General features: G+C 36.0%; 1 protein-coding gene across 1 annotated transcript in view; it reads left to right on the forward strand.

The window, feature by feature from the left end:
* Positions 1–282: 282 nt before the first annotated feature.
* The window catches only part of PDE10A (phosphodiesterase 10A), a 108,934-nt gene continuing 94,105 nt past the window's right edge, over positions 283–15,111 (forward strand). The window contains exon 1 of the mRNA XM_024763635.1: positions 283–311. The gene's annotated coding sequence lies outside the window, so the exon portion shown is untranslated. The remainder of the gene's footprint in view (positions 312–15,111) is intronic.

Below are 15,111 nucleotides of genomic sequence, written 5' to 3' on the forward strand. Positions count from 1 at the left end.
ATTTGCAGGTACTACCATTTTAGAATCTCTAAAAAGGTAATCTTGAAAACGACTGGCAAACTGTTGTGTGATTTCATTTCCCTCCAAAATTAATACATACATCTAGCTCTAAACTTACTGTTTAACTTTTATAGAGTTTTAAAACCAAATTCCTAGATTTCACAAGCGGAGGCATTGCAAATAGCCTTCTAGTTTATTGAGCGTGAATGACATGTTCTGTATTTCAGAAACTACTCAGACTTTCTAACTGTATTTTTTCTCCCTTCCTTCTCCATCCCCCAGATGAATCATCCCCTAAGGAAGTCAGCAGGGTAAGTAACGTGAATGTCATTTTTGGTACCACAATATAGGAAACAAATCCTTTTGTATATTTTCAGTGCTCTAACGTGTTTTAAGTGTTAGAAGAATAATTACACAAAGTGAGTGCCCTCTCCAACGTATCACTCATCAGCATGGAGTAAATCCAGTGAGGAGAGACGTGTGAAATTGGAGGCCTCAAACTGAATACAACTAACAGATGCGTTCCATTTGGCCTGCACAGGCTTATGGAGTTTTCTGAATTTTTGGCCAACATTTAGATATTGAGAGAGTGCATATTAAGATTGGATTTCTGGCTTCTCTTGAAAAACCATAAGATAAGGCAGCACTGACACGGAGTTCGCATGTGGCGACGGAATGCTCAGGCCGCTTCCTCACCGTCCCCTGCTCAGTGGCTTTGCACGTGTGCTACAGGGCTAACCCTGCCTTTAAGTTCATGCACCTTCTTTCTGGGAGAACAAAAGGTGACTACTCGTGAGTTGAAGATGTGATATTCTTCAGTACTTTTAGAAATACTAAATGCACCGTTCTCACGTTCAGGAGAAATACTTAGTGTTAAAGTTATGAGACTTAAATTTAAAAGCTTATGGGAAATGAGTATTGAGAGCATTTTAGCATGCCATGTTTAATGCTACAAAATTATAATTCTGTAATTACAAATGAAAAAGAATCTTAACTATATATCCTGTTTACAGATAAAGATCTTAAAATGTGGATTCAATGTTGAAAATAATCAGAATTGTATCTGATGCAACCTTATGTAAGAGATCACTCTTTATCATAAGATATAAACTGAAGTACTGCTGTTATGATCACATATATAGATCTATTCCTTTATTTTTGATTATCTGTAGAAAGGAATCTTTAAAATGACCAGGACCATTGTTGGAGACTGGGCAGAATTCCTTCTGTCCCTAGCAACCTAACAGACTCTTAAGGGTTCTGTAAGTCTCAGGGTTTTCCTGGGTACATGCACTATTAACTTCACATTTACAGGGTTCACACCTGGAAAGTTCCCAAGACTGAGTGCTTCGAGGTATATCAGGGGGCAGAGGGATCAGCCTGGAATTTTTACAGCTACTGAGAGCAGCAGAAATGGCTGAAAAGGCATGTTTGAGGATAAAAGAAGATTCTCACAAGTGGACCTGGGCAGTCAGAAGATACTGGGGTGTCGATATTGGCAAAGCTACTATCTCAGATCTCTGAGATAGTACCAGGTGTCTGTAAAACCAGGACAGTAGGAAAAAAAACTACAACTTACTCATCAATATTCTCGTTTTAGAATAACTTTAGTTTATAGGGAACCCCTGACCGCAATTTAACCTTTATAGCCTTCAGAAGATTTTAGACATTGTTGTTGTTTTTGAGAGAAGCGGGAAAAGAGATGCCCAAAAAGGTGGTTTCAACCCACCCCGTGTTTTCCTTACACCCTGTTCTGCTGCCCTTCTGATACCTTGCTTATTTCAATATATTAACTCTATCCACCTGTTTGGTGGAACTCACCCTTCGCCTCCAGGGTCCCCCAGTTTAAAGATTTTGTGCCATACTGTCTGTCATAACTGATTTTGTTACTGCAGCTCACTCTTTCAATTATAAGCCAGGTTCTCTTTGGGGAGAACAGCTATATAGACAAGGAGTAGACTTTTTAATTGAATGCATTTCTATATATTATAGTTATGCAAAATATCGCCACAAGACATCTTGGATTCAGATTGCCACCTACTTCTTACTATGCCAGTGCCTTCTTCCGGGTGAAGAGAGAAGAGATGCAGACAATACCACACACTATCTTTATGCCCATTAGAAATGATGATAAACTATACATAGTCATTTTTTCTTTGCTATTATTTTATAAAATTCTTTTACTTTATACCAAATTTGGAGAAAATGCAATTCCCGGTGAGAAATGATAATTATATGAACTGATAACCTAGAATAGTATCAGTTGCTAGGATCTTTAAAAGTTGTTTTTTTTTTTTTTTTTTTTTTTTTTTTTTTTTTTTTTTTTTTTTTTTTTTTTTTTTTTTTTTTTTTTTTTTTTTTCTGAATATACCCCAGATCTTGGTCAGTTCTGATACATAGAATTTGCATTATAAAATAGTATACCAATGTTTTAAGTTAAAATTAAGCTTTAGAAATCCTAGTGCAAACTTTTGGTAAATGGTGACTGGCCACAGGGCACATCCATTGTCAAAAGCACGCTCTTGAGTGACGCAGGTTCTTACCCCTCCGGGCAGTTCCGGTTATTGTGACATACTTTCTCACTCAGCGCCAAACAATCTCTCTTTAATTGCCATCTACTAGTATTGTTTTGACTTCTGTAGCAGCTCAAAAAAGGCTATACCCCCTACTCCATACGAGAGCTCTTTAATTAGAGGGACTGTGTTCTGTCTTTCCCGGTGAGACACACTCACTTAAAATAATTTTTTTTCCCCGTTGGCCTCCTTAGGGTCTGGGTTGACATTCTCTGGACAAAGTATGCATTATTAACACATTTTTTAGAAGGTGGAGGCAGTGCCATGACATTATAGACCAACTGTGGCTTGACCCTGATAAGACGAGGTGGGCCAGGTAGCCCTCAGACACTATGTATCTGTAATAGGGTTTAGGGAGAATTAGCTTTTCCAAGAAACTATAGGACATTTCTGGTTATTGATCCAGAAATGGAAGATGTTTTTTCCATGAAGTCAAGTCAGATCTATAAGTCTGAAGCCCTTTCTCCGTCCCCTCTTTCTTCCTCTCTTTCTCCTTCCATCCCTCCCTCTCTCCGTGTCTTCCTCCTTACCTGCCATTCCATAGACAAGTATTTCTTGGGCATTTATATGCCAGGCACTGTTCTAGGTTTTAGGGACACAGTGCAAAACAGTATTCCAGTTATCATAGTGTGGAAGGTGGTGGTGGAGACAGTTGCAAGTTTTTTTTTTTAATTTTTATATATCAGGCAGTGATAAATATTATGATAAGTACGTAGAAGAATAAGGCAGAATGAGCTGATAGAGAGTGGTGGTGGATTAGGAGCGGTCTTAACTGTAGAGACAAAGCCAGGACAGAGGATGTGGTGCTAGGGGTGTGAGTGAGGGTAATTGAGGAAATATTATGGGAGAGGAAGGAGGGAACCATGCTGAGAACTGCGGGAAGAGCACTCCAGGCAGACGGCACAGCAAGTGCAAGGGCCCAGAGGCAGGAAGGTTCGCGTCACAGAAGGAGGTCATCTGGGCCAGAACTGAATGAGTGCAGGAAAGAGCCCTGGTCAGAGAGGTTGAGGCAGGAGGGGATCTAGAGGGATGTGGTAGCTGTCATATCTGTGTCATCTGTTTTCATCTAGTCAGCAAAGTTAATCTTTTATTTCACTATTGTTGTTGCTGTTGTTGTTAAGTGGTTCCAGCTTCTGACAGGAAGAGAGAGAGAAAACAAGATAAGAAGAGTATTTGGGTCCTGAGTGCTAGAATATGACAAATTTAGCCAGGTCTAGAACTCGTGGGTACTTTGTCGCTCAAAATGCTGTAGACGTGTTTCATTATATTCTAATTTTTATATAGCAGTTTTAGTCTTACGAAATATGTCCTGAGGAAAAACACTGATTCGAGGCTACTTGGTCAAAGGACACAAATATTTTATGACAATTAATATACATTGTTAAGTTGTTTTATCAAATTATTGTTTCATTTTAACCCAGTTTGATTAGCAATTATATCTCTTCTTGTGTAAATGACATGCCACTATTTTAATATTTTTTTAAAGCAAATAAACATATTGCCATATGTTAACTATGTTTCTTTTTGTGTGAATTGCATCTCTATGTCTTTTGCGTGTGATACATTCAAAAGGACTTCTCTGGTATAGTGTAAATCACACTTAGATTTGAATTTCTACTTTGCCACTCTTCATCTGGGTGACCTTTTAAAACAATAACTTTTAAAAGGCTCAAATGTAAAATGGGGACAAAATCTACCAAACCTAAGGTATGCAATAGGATGAAAATTTATATTCTTATATTCATTTCTAGAACACCAAAAATAAACTTTTTAAAAGCAGAGGGAATTAATGAAAAGAAATTAATGTCCCACAATTTAAAATACAGGCTTGATTAATAATGAAAAAGATATTTTCTTAGATAATCAATAAAATAGGCTGTGTTTGGCAATCTATTCAAGAAATAAGAAAATAACAAATATTAAGGAATGCAAAAGGAAAGGTAACTATAGTACAGGCAACAGGGCGATTATTACTAATTTAATAAGGAATAGTAGATACTAATGCATTTGAAAAATTAGATGTAATGGGAAATTTTAAGGAAATTATAAATTATTAAAATTGATTGAAAAAGAGTTAAGAAACCTAAATATATTGTTAACCAACGAAAAAAAAACTGAAAAGTTATTAAAAGACCCCCTAAAATGGCATGATGCCCAAAAGCGTTTACTGGATAATTCCACCAAACATACAAAAGGAGAAAATTCCTACATAATATAAAGTATGTAATTCCAAAGCTAAGAAAATAACTTATCTCACTCAAGACAGAATTTTATTCCTAAAACAAAAATTAGAGCATTATACAAAATAGAAAAAGTATTGACCAGTTTTAGTAGTGCAAACATAAGTGCAGAAATCTTAATAAATTCGGCAGCATTTTCGTTGCCGAGGGCGGTGGCAGGTAGAAGGCTAGTGCAGTAATCCTGGTGAGAGATGAAGATGGCTTGGACCCGACTGATGGTGATGGAGGTGGGGAGAAGTGTTTGGATTCGGTAGACTGAATTCTACGTATATTTGGAAAGTAGAGTGAACAAGAACTGCCGATTAATCAGACGTCTGGTATAAAAAAAGACAAAAAAGAGCAATGATCGCATCGAGGTTTTGCCTGAGCAGGTGGAAGGGTGAGTTGCTATTACTTAGATGGGAGTGTTTGCCAGAGGGGCAGGTCAAGGTGTGTGTGGAGGAGGGGTAAACAGAGGTCACTACTGGGTGCTTAGTCTTAGATGTGCTAAGTCTGAGATACCTAGTAGATTTCTAAATAGAGATGTTAAGTAGTTGGCTGGATATATTTAAGTCTGCGGTGTAGGGAAATGATCTGGATTAGAGATATAACTCTGAGAAGTCTTAATAATATGGACGAGTTAAGAATCATCAGCGTGTAGGATGGTGTGTAGAGTGGTGAGGCTGCATGAGGTCACCTAGGAAGTGCGCGTGGTTTGAGAAGAGAGGATAAAAGCCAAAGGCCAGCCCTGGCACAGAACATTTAGAAGTCTGAGATGGGAGGAGGACCTACGGAGACTGAAAAGAGGTGTCCAAGGGGCAAGAGGAGGACCAGGGGTGTGTGCATCCTGGCAAGGAGGAGAAATTATGTCAAGACAGAGAGAATGATCACCGGTGTGTTAAATGCTGCCTGTATTTCAAGGGTAATGGAGCCTGAGAGTTGACAACTGGATTTGGCAATGTGGAGTCATTGGTGACTTAAGTAAGAGCTGTTTTACTGGAGATATTAGGTTGAGTTTGAGAGAGAGAGAGAGAGAAGGAGAGGGAGGGAAAGGGAGAGGAAGAAGAGAAATTGTAGGCAGCAAATATAGACAATTGTTTTACGGAGTCTTGCCTTAAAAGAGAGAAGAGAAATAGGGTGGTAGCTAAATAGGGAGTTGAGATATTTTTCTTGAGATATAATTGACACATAATCTTTCGTTAGTTTCAGGTATACAACATAATGATTCAATATATGTGCGTAGTGTGAAATTATCCTCACAATAGGTCTAGTTAACATCCACCACCACACATAGTTATAAAGGTCTTTTTCCTGTGGTGAGAACTGTAAGATTTACTCCCTTCAGCAAGTTTCAAATATCCAATACAGTCTTATTAATTATAGTCACGATGCTGTGCGTTGTATCCCCAGAACTTACTTATTTTATAACTGAATGTATCTTTTGACCACTTTCCACTCTCCACCCCTGAGATATTTTCTTTTTAAAATGTTTGGTTTGTCTTTTTAAAAATGGGATAAATGACAACAGAAATACACTAATGGAAATAATACAGTAGAGAAGAGAAAACGTGATGATTTGGGACAGGGGGCAAGTTGGTTGCTGCACAGCCCTTGAGTGCCCAAGGGGCCTCACCCACCTTCGGCAGCCTCCCCAGGACACATCAAGTCTTTTCCTTGGCAACTAATTCCCATTTACTCACTTTCAATTTCTTTTTATACCATATCAGTCTTAAAAAGAATTGTTAATTGGTTATCAGAAAACAAATATAACCAAAGAAACAAAATAGGGGAAGAAACAGAAGAGGAGAAATAAAAATTGGAATAGTCAGCACTTTTCTATGAATAAGCAGGCAGTTAACTTCCAGTTATGTGAAACTGAACCAAAGTAGGTTGCTTCACTTGTGTAAAGTTGACCTTAAAAATAAAAGACAGTTATTTTACCAGCAAGGTATGTTTTTTTCAGGAGTAGCAGAGAATTGCAATTTGGGATAAGAATGTTATAGCAAAGACTATAAGCAAGTCCAGACAAAGGAGAGGAATGGTCTTTTACAGAGGAAAAGGGGAAGTTTGGAGGGGCTCTTAATAAGCAAGGAGTCCACTGGAGGAAACTGGGAGTTCAGAGTGTAGTGTCTTTTCATTGGCTGAGTTGTGACAGTCTCTTGTTGGCTGGGCTGTGCCTGGGCGGGGTGAAGATTTTCTTTTCTTCTACTGGGTAGTTAAGGTAGTAAGCAGCCTTCTCCCAGTTGGAGATGCAAGATAGTCTCTTCCTGTTTGGGGTCTGCATGAGAGTTCCCCCTTCTGCCCTTAACTGATTCCAATTTAAATAAGGTTTCCTTTATTTATTTTTACATGTCTTAGGGAAGGATACCAGTCAATTATTCTTAAGGACAAAGTTTTTATTATCATTACTAAATTTCATGAAAGTACAAATCTGTTTATATAATCTTACATCCATCTTTAGTAAGTTTCAAAGACATACTATTAAAATGTGGTTCGCTGTTCAGTAAGTGAAGGTGATATACAAACAGCGAGAGTAGGTAGACACATGGCAGAATTATCTGGAGTAATGTTTCATGTTACCTATACCCCGCCTCCAGTTGATAATCACAGGGCTCGTGTGCTGTGGCCCAAGGACAGAAGTTAGAATGTGTGGAGAAGCAGAGAGAAAGCATGTCTTCTAAAATCTCCCTATATATAATTTACTTTAATCAGGATTTGGCTAAGAGGTGGGGTTTGGACGGTTGAATATGATACTTAGAAACAAGGCCCTAGAGGACAGGCAGGTCACCATCCCATTGATTATCAGCATATCTGTAGGACAGAGAAGCCAGAGCGGGCAGAGATGTAGCATTCCTATCAGGTAAAGTGAAATTCTGGCATTTTGAATTTTAAATATCAAAGAGCGCAACAAGTATTTCTCACCCTGATGGAAAATCACCCACTTTCCCGAAGAATACTGGCTGGAAGCCTGCAAGCAGAGTCTGTGTTTTCCAGATCACACAGGTCAAAATAGCTTCAGGCACTCCAACTTGAGTTTTGTGGACACCCAAAAGAAAATGTCTCATAAAGCATGGCATTGTTTGTTTTAGCTAAATTTCATTTCACAGGCTTTGCCACTAGTTATTAACTATAGCCATAGAAACCCGTGTGGAGCATCAGTTCTAAGCACCTCGGTTTCCTGAGAGAACTAGTTGCAAAATATTTCCCTATGTAACTGAATGCATCCATCTGCTATACGAAAAGATTTCATTCTATTTACATACTGGAAAACGGTGGTCAAAGATAGTGATTTTTGTTTTCTTGTACTAAGGATGAAACCCATAATCTTAACAATAAATTAAACATACCAATCATCTGTCTATTAAAGTTTGTTCCTGATCAGTGATAATAAAATGATATACGAGTGATGTATAGAAGAATACAGATCCTATTAATCATGACAGTGGTGATTAAAGGCAATATCAAACCATTATGATAATTCTTTTAAAAAATGGGAACTGAACACATTCTTCTTTCACAAGATTTTAAATTATTACCTGTTTTTTAAGACCATTCTTGGCAACCACAACTCAATTTTAGGATATAGATGTTGAGAAGTATTAACAATGGAGAAACAGTATTAAGCTCTTGGGTCTTAGTAGAGTTTGGTCTTGGCCACAGAACCAAAGGCTAGTTAAAGGCCATTATTTTGTGCACATTTCCTTATTGAATGAAAAACGAAAATAGTAATGATCCAGCCAAAGAGTAGTGCATAAAATCCAGTTTCTCCTAGATCGCAGTTTATTACATTAAAGGTGGCAACAAAGTCGTAAATATGTTTCATTTTTGCCATAGATGTTATCACAAGCTGATATTTTCTTGGTTATCACTTTCTCCTCACTGGGATTTAAATTCCGTGAGCCTTAGAGCCTTATCTGATACTTACAATAGTGCTTGACACGTTGGTGAATAAATATTTGTTTAAAAAGACTTATTTACTTACTGACATTCGGAAGTATACCTACTAGGTAAAGCCCTTAGATACATCTTTTGTTTCTCTAACCTTCTCTTTATTCATCTTCTCCTGATAACTTAATTAGTTTTCTATTAGCAGTCTTAAGTGATTTGAATCTATTTTACTTGAGTGATTTGAAACTATTTTATCTTGAGTGATTTGAAACTATTTTATCTCCTGGAGTCATTCTTCCTAAATTAAATTTTTATTATGAAAAGCCCTTTCATCTCATGGACCTTTTTGCCCTAAATTAAATTAGTTAATAATAGTCCTTTGAAAACTTAAGTGTTCTCTAGGAATATTAGTTTTTATTATTTCTGTCCTTGTGTTGAGCTGATGATGTGTTTTCAAAAGAATGCCTCACTCATTTCTAGACTCTCAGCCTGCTTGCTTTCGCCGCTTTTAACGTGAATTTACTGTCTTTCGTGAGTGTAAGCTGTGATCATTCTGTCCTCATGTCCTGCTCGTTGGTCTCCTGCCTTCCTCCTGTTTTCTCCATCCTTTGCAGCTTTTCGTAAGACGCTTCCTCTGAACTAGCGCCACGTGTAGCCTTCCCTCTGCACTCAGTTATGTGGCAGGACAAGCGAGGCAGCTTCCTCTTAGTGTTAGGATAGGCTCAGGATGAATATCTACTAATCCCTTGCTTGCTGTTGAGGACTTCTAAACTTTTAAAATAAGCATTTGCAAAAGGGTCAGTAGCACCCTCTTTCCTAGCCCTGTTCTCTTTTTCTCCCACGATGCCTTTGAGGCCACAGGTTTTCTTAACTGTTCATTGCAATTGCTCATCCTTAGTTAGAATTCTTCTGCCTGTGGTGTTTGTGTGAAGTAAATGACCTATATTTATACTTTACTTTCCTCTAAAATACTCAAATCATTTTGATAACTTGATCTTTAATATATAACATTGAAAAATGTTTGCCACTTCCTTGTCAAGTTGAACATGCATTTACTTTTTGACCCAGGAATATCCCTGTCATGTATTTGCCTAGTATAATTTTGTTTCTATTTTTTTCTGAGAATTAAGTATTACTTTTTAAAAATTTTATTTTTTATTGAAGTATAGTTGCTCTGCAATATTATATAAGTTGCAGGTATACAGTTTAGTGATTAACAATTTTTAAAAGTGATACTTCATTTATAGTTATTGTAAAATATTGGCTGTATTCTCCATGTTGTACAACATATTCTTGTAGCTTATTTTATATGTAATATAATAGCTTGTACCTCTTAATCCTCTAGCCCTGTATTGCCCTTCCCCACTTCCCTCTCCCCACTGGTGACCGTTAATTTGGACTCTATATCTGTGAGTCTGCTTCTTTTTCATTTTATTCACTAGTTGTATCTTTTATATTCCACATATGATATCATACAGTATTTGTCTTTCTATTTCTCATTTCACTTAACATAATGCTCTCCAAGTCCATCCATGTTGCTGCAAATGGGAAAATTTACTTCTTTTTTATGGCTGAGTAGTACTCCATTGTATATATATAACACATCTTCTTTATCCATTCATCTGTTGATGGACACTTAGGTTGCTTCGATATCTTGGCAATTGTAAATAATGCTGCTATGAACATTGGGGTACATGTATCTTTTTGAATTAGTGTTCTTGAGTTTTTTTGGATATATACCCAGGAAAGGAATTGCTGGGTCATAAGGTAGTTTTATTTTTAGCTTTTTGAGAAACCTCCATACTGTTTTCCGCAGTGGCTGCACCAATTTCCATTCCCACCAGCAGTGCACAAGTGTTCGCTTTTCAACAACATTTGTTATTTGTGATTTTTGATGATGGCCATTCTGATAAGTGTGAGGTAGTACCTCACTGTGGTTTTGATTTGCATTTTCCTGATGATTAGTGATGTTGAGCATCTTTTCATGTGCCTCTTGGCCATCTGCATTTCCTCTTTAGAAAAGTGTCTATTCACTTCTTCTGCCCAATTTTTAATCAGTTGTTTTTTTCATGTTGAGTTGTATGAGCTGTTTTTTTCATGTTGAGTTGTATGAGCTGTTTATGTATGTTGGATGTTAACCCCTTATCAGTCATATCATATCATATCATATCTTCTCCCATTCAGTAAGTTGTCTTTTTGTTTTGTCAGTGATATCCTTTGCTGTGCAAAGGCTTTTAAGTTTAATTAGGTCCCATTTATTTATTTTTGCCTTTGTTTCCTTTGCTCTAAGAGATCCAAAAAATATTGCTGTGATTTATGTCAGAGTGTTCTGCCTATGTTTTCCTCTAGGCGTTTTCTGGTATCTGGTCTTACATTTAGGTCTTTAATCCATTTTGAGTTTATTTTTGTGTATAGTGTTAGAGAATGTTCTGATTTCATCCTTTTACATGTAGCTGTCCAGTTTTCCCGACACCACTTACTGAAGAGACTGTCTTTGCTCCATTGTATATTCTTGCCTCCTTTGTCATAGATTAATTACCCATATAAGTGTGGGTTCATTTCTGGGCTCTCTATTCTGTTTCATTGATCTTTTGTGTCTGTTTTTGTGCCAGTATCATACTGTTTTGATTACTGTGGCTTTGTAGTGTAGTCTGAAGTGGGGAAGCATTACTCCTCCAGCCCTGTTCTTTTTCTCAAGATTGTTTTGTCTATTCGAGGTCTTTTGTGTTTCCATACAAATTTTTAAACTATTTGTTCTAGTTCTGTGAAAAATGCCATTGGTATTTTGATAGGGATTGCACTGTGTCTGTCGATTGCCTTGGGACGTATGTCATTTTAACATTATTGATTCTTCCAATCCAAGAACACTGTTTATCTTTCCAAATGTCTGTGTCTTCTTAAATTTCTTTCATCAGTGTCTTATAGTTTTCCAAGTACAGGTCTTTTGCCTTCTTAGATAGGTTTATTCCTAGGTATTTTATTCTTTTTGATGTGGTGGTAAATGAGATTTTTTCCTTAATTTCTCTTTCTGATAGTTCACTATTAGTGTATAGAAATGCAACAGACTTCTGTATGTTAATTTTGTATCCTGCAACTTTACCAAATTCATCGATGAGCTCTAGTACTTTTCTGATGGTGTCTTTAGGGTTTTCTATGTATAGTATCATGTCATCTGCAAACAGTGACAGTTTTCCTTTTTCCTTTTCAATTTGTATTCCTTTTATTTCTTTTTCTTCTCTGACTGCTGTGGTTAGGACTTCCAAAAGCATGTTGAATAAAAGTGGCGAGAGTGGACATCCTTGTCTTGTTCCTGATCTTAGAGGAAATGCTTTCAGCTTTTCATCATTGAGTATGATGTTAGCTGTTGATTTGTTACATGTGGCCTTTATTCTAATATAATTGAAAACCTGTGTTCACAAAATGACTTCTGCAAGAATGTTCATAACAGCTTTATTCCCAATATTCCAAAGCTGGAAACAAAAACATCCCAGATATCCAACAATAGTAGAACAGATAAACAATTTGTGGTATATTTATACCACAGATGATACCAGAAATAGAAAGGAACAAGCTACCGGAACACACACCAACATGGACGAATATCAATAATACTATGTTGAACAAATAAAGCAAGGTTCAAAATAGTTCATGTTGTGTGATTCCATTTCCATAAAATTCTTAAAACAGGCACCACTCTAGTGGGAAAATGGTTAATTAAGAAGGACCATGGGAGGGACTTTATAGAAAGATGAAATGTTCTATACCTTTATTATTATTGCTGAGATGTTTATTATTTATTTTAAAAATTACATTTACTTTAAAAATTATTTTCCTTTTCTTTTTTTGACAAATAATAATTGTATATATATAAAGTATACAGGGTGATGATTTGATATATGTTGTAACATGATTACCACAATAAAGTTAATTAATACAGTCATCACTCACATAGTTACCTTTTTCTTTTTTTGTGTGTGGTGAGAATGCTGAAGATCTACTCTTAGCATATTTCAGATATGCAATACAGTATTCAGGTCTTACATTTAAGTCTTTATTTCTAGTTGATTTTTGTGTATGGCATATGATAAGGGTCCAATTTCATTCTCTTGTATGTGAATATCCAGTTTTCCCATCAGCATTTACTGAAGTGACTATCCTTTCAATGCCGTGTATTCTTGTTGCCCTTGTTAAAGAGTAGTTGACCTCATATGCATGGGTTTATTTCTGGGCTGTCTATTCTGTTCCATTTGGTAAGTGTCTGTTTTTATGACAGTACCATACTGTTTTGATTACTATAGCTTTATAATATAGTTTGAAACCAGGACGTGTGATGCTTCCACCTTTCTTCTTCTTTCTCAAGATTGCTTTTGCTATTCAGGGCCTCTTATGGTTCCATACAATCTTAGGATTTTTTATTCTATTTCTAGGAAAAATGCCACTGGAATTTTGATAAGGATTGCATTGAATCTGTAGATCACTTTGGATACCACTGACATTTTAACAATATTAATTCTTCAAATTCATGAGTATGGGGGTATCTTTTCATTTATTTGTGCTTTCTTGTATTTCATTCATCAATGTTTTATAATTTTTAGCATACAGATCTTTTACCACCTTGGTTAAATTTATTCTTAAGTATTTTATTCTTTTTCATACTATTGTAAATGAGATTGTTATTTTAATTGCTTTTTCAGATAGTCTGTGAATAGAAATGCAACTAAGTCCTGTATGGTGATTTCGTGTGTCTTAATTAGTGTATATGTTACAAGAATGTATCTGTTTGTCAAAACTTAATGAATTGTACATTTCATTTTTGTATATTTTAGTATTTCTTACATTTACCTAAAAATCTAAAACATATTGACAACTAGTTAGTAGGTTTGCTATTTTCAGTGACATGGCTTAACAATTCTGAAACTACTTCCGTATGTTCTAGGCTTGAGAAAATATGTAAATATGTTATAGTCATTGTCAGTAAGATATTTCATTGTTGGGTGAGGAATTACAGATATAGAAATGGGGAATATTAGAATGTGTGCACTGTGGTGTTTGGTTGAAATTGAAAGTATCAGTAAGAACTCATAGTTTTTAATCTTTTACTCTACATGTATTTATAAATAAATAAGTAAAGAATTACATATTTGTATATATGTATATATATATTTACATAAGGCCCTCTCATATATATATATTATATTTGTGTTGATAAGAAGCCTAGAAGCAATGACAACAGTGGGCACATATAGCTCCAGCTCTTAGATTTTAAATGTCATTTGCCACTAAAAGGATCTAGGACTTCTTTTAAGAAACGGAAATGGCTGGTTCAAGCGCTAGCAAAATATTTGATGAGAAAGTAAGAAAGTCTTGAAAGCATCATGAAAATTTGTCAAAAGGGCGTAGGAGATATCTTAAAGGGCTTCTCATTGGTCAAATCTGGGACAATTTGAGCATTAAAATGCATGTATAACAGTATTAATTAATATTAATTACACATGTTGAATAAAATAAGCATCTGTGAGTCCAGGCTCATGTAAATGAATGAATGAGGGAAAACAGAAAGCTCTTCTTCCCAGTAGAATGCCAAATAGCAAATGTAGGTTGGTTGATAGTATTCTAGCTTCATCACCTCATTGTATTGTTGCCAAAAACACAGAACCTGAATCTAATCTTGAGAAAATATCAGACAAATCAAAATTGGCCCATATTCTTCAAAAACATCAAGTTCAAGAAAGGCTTGAACACAGAAACACTGTGGAATTGTTCCACATTAAAGTATACCAAAAAGACACGACAACTAGATGCCATATATGATCTGGAGTTCAAACCTGGACCACTGAGCGGGGGATAATTATAAAGACATTATTGGGACAAGGTATGAAATTTGAATGTGAATTTTTTAAATTTTAATTTAATTAATTAATTTTTTATACAGCAGGTTCTTATTAGTCATCTATGTTATACATATTAGTGTATACACGTCAATCCAAATCTCCCAGTTCATCCCACCGCCCCCCCAACTTCCCCCCTTGGTGTCCACATGTTTGTTCTCTATGAATGTGAATTTTTAATTAGCTAATATTGTTGTAGCAATGTTAATTTTTCTGATTATGATAACTGCATTGTAACTATGGCTCTCACGTTCAGTGTACAAATTCAGTGTAGTCCCTTAATATTCTTTTTCTTAGGAAATATATACTGAAGGTTTGGGTAAAAGGAGCATACCAACTTGTTCTCAAATATTCAGAAAAAAATATATATTACTGTTGTGTGTATATATGTGTGTGTGTATAGATAGATAGAAAAGACGGAGCAAGAGAGAGAAAGAAGAAGGAGAAAAAGAAGGAGGAGAAGGAGAAAGAAGGAGGGAGGAAGGAAGGAAGGGAAAGAATTTACCAAGAGGATAAGGCAAATATGACAAAATGTAAATAATT

The sequence above is a fragment of the Neophocaena asiaeorientalis genome, unplaced genomic scaffold (genome assembly GCF_003031525.2).
Source record: "Neophocaena asiaeorientalis asiaeorientalis breed wild unplaced genomic scaffold, Neophocaena_asiaeorientalis_V1.1 scaffold704, whole genome shotgun sequence".
Lineage (NCBI taxonomy): Eukaryota > Metazoa > Chordata > Mammalia > Artiodactyla > Phocoenidae > Neophocaena > Neophocaena asiaeorientalis.